General features: G+C 36.3%; 1 protein-coding gene across 4 annotated transcripts in view; it reads right to left on the reverse strand.

Annotated features, from left to right (window-relative positions):
• The window catches only part of LOC107701994 (voltage-gated potassium channel subunit beta-2-like), a 189,105-nt gene that overhangs the window by 31,388 nt on the left and 150,110 nt on the right, over positions 1 to 7,607 (reverse strand). The gene's annotated exons all lie outside the window — the stretch shown is intronic.

Below are 7,607 nucleotides of genomic sequence, written 5' to 3' on the forward strand. Positions count from 1 at the left end.
ATTGTTTCCATCTATTGTTCGTATCATCATTCAGTCACCTGTGCCACTTGTGCACTCTGAACTGGCTCATATTTTGTACAGTTGGTTTGATTACATCATTAGAAACAAGTGTGAACAATTTTGAATTGTTGTGTGTAAACGATGACAACTGTGCTTTAGTTGTGTTTAACTTTTGCCACTTGTGTTTAGCATTTTGCAGCACAAATGCATCACAGTGTGATAAGTGTTTAAGTGAATGAGAATGTGTTTAGAGTTTTGCAAAAAAGAGTGCATGAGATTTGCAAATAGAGCCTAACTGCCTGAACATGTTTAAGGTTTAGCAGAAAGAGAGCTTTATTCGACAAATTGGTTTAAGCTAGTGAGAATTTGGTTCAGAGATTGGGGTTTAGTGTTTTAGCAATTCAGAACAACTGTAAGACACTAATACAGGGTGTGAATGTGCAAACGTGCAAGTACTGTGTGTAATGTACATGCATATGATATTCACAAAATAATAGACTACAGTGTACAATATAGGCCTACACATTATCATTCAACAGAAATGAAGCTGTACAATTGTACATCATGATATGCAATACAGGCTTTGTGTGTGTGTGTGTGTGTTGTTGTTGTTGTTGTTACGTTCCCGTTCCCCAGTCTAGGGTTGGGAGTGGGAGTAACAGGTTAACTAAAACTCATAAGGAAGAAATAAATAAAACGTGGAGGAATCACTCCAATCCTCTGCCCCAGAACTGCAGCAACCACTTAGTTTGGCAAACTTAAACAATTTATTTAGAACAACAAGTAGAAGGATGTAGCTTGCGCCAACAGTCCTACACAGAAGCAGCTCCGGGCGCATGACATATGAGTTCAGCGTTGTGCATGCGCTGGTGAGTCTCGTGAAAACCAACGTTTATTAACAGGAGCAAAGGAAGCAAAGTTTCCTTACTTTAGCAAAGGAAAACCATTCTCCTCTGGGCTTATATCGAAATCCTCAGACATTCTTCTTTACAAATCCTCGTTTTGTACTTCTAATAAGTGACCGTTGTTTTGTTTTGATCTCTCCCCTGCGCTTCCGCATGTCACTTCTGAGCGGCGCATACGCAACGCTGACCTCCATACGCCATCTGCCCAGAGCTGCTTCCGTGTACAACTGTTGGCGCAAGCTACATTAAAGCGATTATTACGTTTTGAATATGGATATTTTTCTTACAAAAACGCATCGATTCACTACAGGAGGCCTTTGTTCACCCCCCGGAGCCGTGTGAGACTTTTTTTTTTTATGGATGGGCGCTTTTTATTTAACTTCTTTTGGACTGATGCATACAACACCCGCTGACTGGCATTAAACAGCTTGAAAGATCAAAGACAATTTTTAATATAACTCTGACTGGATTCGTCTGAAAGAAGAAAGTCATATACACCTAGGATGACTTGAGGGTAAGTAATTTATGGGCTAATTTTCATTTTTGGGTGAACTAAGCCTTTAAGGCGAGTATCACTGATACCAATACTGATGTCTTTGATGTCTATGAAATTGACCATTGATTATATATAGCCTTTCAACATTACAGTATAAATGAGAGATATCAATTTGAACGATTAGACTTAAAAAAAAAAAAAACTAACTTAAAAAAAAAAACTTCACATAAACCCATTACAATAAATGTCATATTTAGCTACCTAAACCCTTCAGCAAGTAGGAAATATACAGAAATTGAATAAAGTTATCAAACACTAAATTCTAAATTAAATACAGATTAATCCTTAAAGCTACAAAAGTTATTGATTTCCTCGTTTTTTCTATTGTTCTTTGATTAACATACATCACACCAGCTGGTTATTAGGTTGTTTGGGCTGCTATTTCTTTAAGAGCTGCCGCTGCTGAACGTGACGCAGATCTGACACGCATTGTGTTTTCTCACAACCTTTTATATATAATTGCGCTTTAATATTAAATGATATACTGCGCGCCGGTGCATTTGTGCGTGCAATTGAAGAGCACGTGTTACAAGCACAGTATAATGGCTGACAGGACAGGAAAATTAGTTTTTACTGACATATGGCCTGACAAAATCTCATCTGACTGCAGTTCACTGATGTTCTACTGAAGCTCCTCGTCACCTGTACCGTTTCTGCGCTCGTTTGATTCACATCTGGCGCTGAGGAGAAGCTGGAGAGCGCGTCTGAAAAGTCTCCTGTTTGATGTGGTCTTAAAGATCTGCGCAATTTTTGTCAAGAAAAAAAAGAGACAGAAGCAGCAGTTGTGAGTGGTGTGGCCAACCCTAGCCCCGCCCCTGCATTAAATATCTTTAATGCAGTTAAACTGGAAAAATTAATTGCATGCATTAACGCACTAATTTTGACTGCATATATTTTAAGGTTATCTTGGGTACCAAAAATTGTTCATCTATGAAAAAAAGAAAAAAAAAAAACTTTTCTCTTCTCACTCCACAGCTTTTCATGTCTTCTTTTTTATACATGGGTTGTTGACGTGACAAGGCATTTTCACTGTCCCACAAGATAAAAATGAATATAATTAATATTGTCGTTATTTAAAATGCAGTAAATCATTAAACATTTCTTTGTCCTACATGAACCTGTTGTTATAAAAGCTGCAGTGTTATTCTTTTTTTTTTTTTTTTGACAAATCTCAAAATAGTCCTATGGTGTGACTGTCTCAAGCATGGTTCAATAAATTACAACTTTTATAAATAAAAAAGAAAAGCATAAACATGTTTATAAACACCTCCGGCATAATTTTACAAGTTTCTATTTTAGTAAATGGCAATAATTTTTTTCATCCATATATTGATGAAAGCGTAGGAACTTGATACATTTTATCTCTGAAAACCATGTCCTATGGTGTGACACCATACCCTGATTTTAAATCGGCCAATTCCAAAGAAAACTTTAATTATTTGAAGGACCCCATTCATGGTCATGTTACTGAAGCCCCCTGTGAAGCCCGTGACATCTGCACATGGTAAATTTTTGTCTCAGAATTGTTCAAATATTTAACTTTTTTGGAACCACTACAAAAGTGTTACGTTTTGTTGTCCTTTGGTGTGACACACCTGAACTATATTTTTTAATTAAAAACTGTACATTAAACTACATAATGATGGAAAATTATGCAAATATGTCTTGCTTAGCGCTAATGACAGGTTAGCTCAGGATTGCAAGGTCATTAATTGACAAAAGGCTGAAACGTCCTATGGTGTGACAGAAAATGTCCTCCGGTGTGACACCTGTACTGTCACACCATAGGACAAAGATGTCACACCAGAGGACAAATAATTAAATGAGATTTGTTTAACTCCTTTTTATTCACTTTTGATAATTGTTGAGTTCCTAAATGCAATAATTACATTAATTAAACTATTTTCTGATGTTTTTACAGAAAACTTGTACTGTTATAAAGTGTCATGAAAATAAGTATAAAATGTGATACTTTGTTTTTGAGACAGAAAGAATTAAGGGAGAGAAATTAGTGGAAGAGAGAGGACATGGATATATAGAGAGAAAATTAAAAGGGATCCACGCAGAAGGGAGGAGATCATAAGAGAGTGATGCAGAAAGAAAATAGAATCAAAATGATGCCTTAAAAAGAGTAGCCATATAGTTTAAAAAAATTCATTCACATGTTAATGACTATAGTTTGAATATCAATCATATTTAGCTGTGCCACACATGTAGCAGGGGGGCTAGAAGAGCTTCAGTAACATACTGATTGCGTAAGAGACTGAATTGTGTTGATGAATTTTTTTTATTTTTTTTTTTAAAACATGCTGATATTATTTGTATCAAAATGAAACTTTCTTTCTCCTTTGACGTTCAAAATTAAATAGAAATAATTTAATAACTACCATTTCCTTTAGTGTGACGTAATGTTGTTCTATGGTAACACACATAAAAGAACCACAGATTTGTTTTTTATTTCAAAATATCTTTAAAAAAAAGTACTGCAATAGGGGAGATACAAATATCACTCAACTTAAAATGGTATCATTTTCAGCAGTTTTGAACGGATGACAGCAAAGTTTGCCTTGAAATTGTCCAACAAGTAATGGGGAAAAAATTATGGTAATTATAATTTCATATTAAATAAATAGCACTATATGAAAAGAAGTGTCTAACAATGAAAATAAATCTCTCTCATCCTATTTATGTATTAAGAGATTTTTTTTCCCTTAATTTTTGCTATGTCACACCATAGGACACATTTATGGTACAGTTCAGTAAAAATGAAAAGCAGTTCAAGTTAGTGACCCTTTCTCAAAGATATTTTCTCAAAGATCAGACTTTACACTACATAAATATATGCATTTCTTTTTCAAAAAAGGTCTTTTACAAAAAAAGCATTTTGTACTGCCTATTTGTCAACTACCCACATACAGATCTGTCACATAGATCTGTCATAACGATTGACCTGTGCCGAAATGGAAGTTTCATGGCACTTTAAAGACTTACAAATATTTTTGAGTGATATACTTTTGTGATATGTAAACATTTAACAAAGTGATGCATAATAACAGTACTTGTGTTTTGTCAAAGTACTGTACGATTCAATACTGATCTTAATGGAGACAGCTTGATGCTATGCTTATGTTGCTATGGTTACCTCCACAGGCCAACACGATTTCAGCTTGAGAGCATCTATTTGGTGAAAATGTGCATTTTAACTAACTAGCAGTCTAACTTTTGTGGTTTGGAAATGCTGTTGAAACATCCCTTATGCAATACATAGAATTAAAACTGACTTGCAAATGCACACTTTTTAAAAACATAGAATTAAAACTGACTTGCAAATGCACACTTTTTAAAACTGTGCAAACTGCCGATAATTCGCATCCTGGTGAGGTGTTTCAGCCCACACACTCAAAAATCGATGTGCTTTTGCATGATGGCCTTTCAATAAAGCATTACATTGGTTGGTGTGATTGAGTGCAAAATGTGGAAACGGGCACGTGCCAAAGATTTCTTATCTCATCTCTGGCTGCCAAAAATGAGCCTTCTCATTCTCATTATATGCAGCAATTACCACCCAGTAGGAAACAAACAATATGCACACATGAATTCCAAGGCTGTTTATGATTCATTCATTGGTTGCGCCCTTGCTGATAATATGGACAGTGAATAAGATCTGAGATATGGAGATCAGGAGATGGTTTGATGTTTGTGACATCAAACGGAGTATCCTAAGATGATTAGTACAGATTACACCGGAACTCTACTGCTGTCTACACCGATAAACATATGACTGAAGCTGTGTAACTGTGTCAAGGAAGCTCAAATAATAAGCCGACCCTGTTAAAACCACTATGCTGGACTGAAGGAACGAGCAAATCGAAAGACTATCTGGGCCAGTGAAGGTTTGATTGTGTTACTGTTTTCTTGTTGTCAGTGTTGTGTTGTGTTGAATATTTCAAGGGCTGAAGCTGAATACTGCATGGTGGACAGCGGCCCAGTCACAATTGGACCCAGGTGCAGTGCTGGAGATTGGGTTTGCCAGGAGTCACCAGAGATCAAGCCAGAGGTCAATAAATGCCACCTGAGTCTTTTAGCCGGGTTAACGACATGCAGAGAACACGGGGCGGTCAGGTTTGTTTACGAAGCAGAGGGAGTTCAGCTTTTCAGGGTTCAGATGACTTCTGTCTCTGCTGATCATGACTGTCTTCACCTGCCTCAGTGAGATTGTGAACTCAAAAGATCAGGACATCTCGCTTTAAAAGTAGAACACGATTTGTCAAAACACATTTGTCAGTATTAAAGGAATAGTTCGACCAAACAAATGCCAATTCTCACATAATTTGAATGGCAGATCCTCGAGAAATACGTGCATAGCTATTGATTTCGATAATTATTGACATGACATGTAAATTACTTCAATATCAGTCTGTTCAAGACATTGCATGGCTTCAAAATAAGTCATATTGCCTACTTTTATGATGCCTATAATGGCAGACCCTCTAGAAATGCAGGTTTCACATAAATGACATCAAATGCTATTGGTTTCGATCATCATTGAAACCTAGTGCAAAATGTCTTGACGTGTCAAGTTTGAAACTTGAAACTTAAAATGACTTCAACATCAGCACGAGATGGCTTCAGTACTTGAAATATAGTGCACAAGTCATATTTTGACTTGTGATCAACTTTTATATTATTTTTTTTTTGATAATCAACTTTTATGATGCCTAAGAGTGAATAAATGATGACAAAATGTTAATTTTTACGCAAGGCAAATGCATATCGCATGACCAAACAGTAGCCAACTGGCCGTCAAAGGAAATTAGAGCATCACTAAAGTAGAGCACAAGCCGTGCTGTTATGAGTAATTAATGGCAGGCAAAGGCTAAAAGGTCATGGAGGAGCAATGTACCACATTCTTCAAGAAATCTGTGGTGGGGAACGTGTTGAATTATATGTACACCATTCTTTCATACAGACCCAATAATCTGATGGCTGCCTCGTGCGGATTTGTTCTCTGAAATTTGTGTTTATGTAAGAGCAATTCAGACTGTGAGCAAGCCTCCTACACCCTGTTCTAAAAGCAGTAGCTCTACCTGAAAACGGCTTCAGCTCTAGTCAGAAAGAAGTTCCATCTCAAATCCCACATCTTTCCCTCTTCTCCACCAACACCACCCGTTTTTCCACAGCCTCCACACACACACATTGTGAATAAGAGTTCACGTTACCATTATCATTGTTATGAAGTGGCCCACACAGAATCTGCACGTGCACAATTGAAAGCTCCAGAGACCTGCAGAACTGGAATGGCCGTCATGGAAAATCCTACACAATCCCCTCCTCTTCAGTACAAAGAGGCTGGACACGCCCATACATTATAACGGCTTTTGTGTGTTGCTGCCATGCTATTCAATTAAGACTCATTATTTAAAAATGTTAAACGAAAAAGAAAGGCCCTACTGTTTAAAAGTTTGGGGTCAGTTTTGTTAAATGTTTTTCAAAGAAGTCTCTTATGCTCACCAAGGCTGCATTTATTTGAACAAAAACACAGTAAAAATAGAAATATTGTGAAATATTATTACAATTTCAAATAACTGTTTTCTGTTAAGTAAGGAATAATCAGTGGTGGAAAGAGTACTGAAAATTTGTACTTAAGTAGAATTTCTAACTTCAATACCTTGAAAAATATCAATATTAAAGTACTCATGAACCGGAAGCTGCAACTGTTGTGATGTATTTCCAAGTTAAACGGATTATTGAATAAAGGGCGGTGTTTTATTCTGGTGCACCTCCTCTCCACCTCTTGCTCATAGCAGATTCACGGTTGGATAGTGGTTAAGAATATCTGCTTGTTACAAGGTTATTTTCGTAAACGAAAACTAAGACTAAAACGATTGATGAAAAAACAATTTCGTAAACTGAAATAAAATAAAAACGTCAAAGACGCGACGGCAGACAATTTTTTTTCCAGTGTATTGACTTGCACGGTTCAATTGTTCACCACAAGACTAGTAATGTGCACTAAAAAGGTAAGTAGGGTCATTTTTGATTTAATGACGACTAATCATTTTCAATACCTTTGGCAAAACTAACACATACTGTATACTGCCATATAGATATTTTAATATAAAAAAAAAAAATTGAAAATCCATTTT

The sequence above is a fragment of the Sinocyclocheilus anshuiensis genome, unplaced genomic scaffold, assembly GCF_001515605.1.
Source record: "Sinocyclocheilus anshuiensis isolate Anshui unplaced genomic scaffold, SAMN03320099.WGS_v1.1 scaffold262, whole genome shotgun sequence".
In the NCBI taxonomy this organism is placed as follows: Eukaryota; Metazoa; Chordata; class Actinopteri; order Cypriniformes; family Cyprinidae; genus Sinocyclocheilus; species Sinocyclocheilus anshuiensis.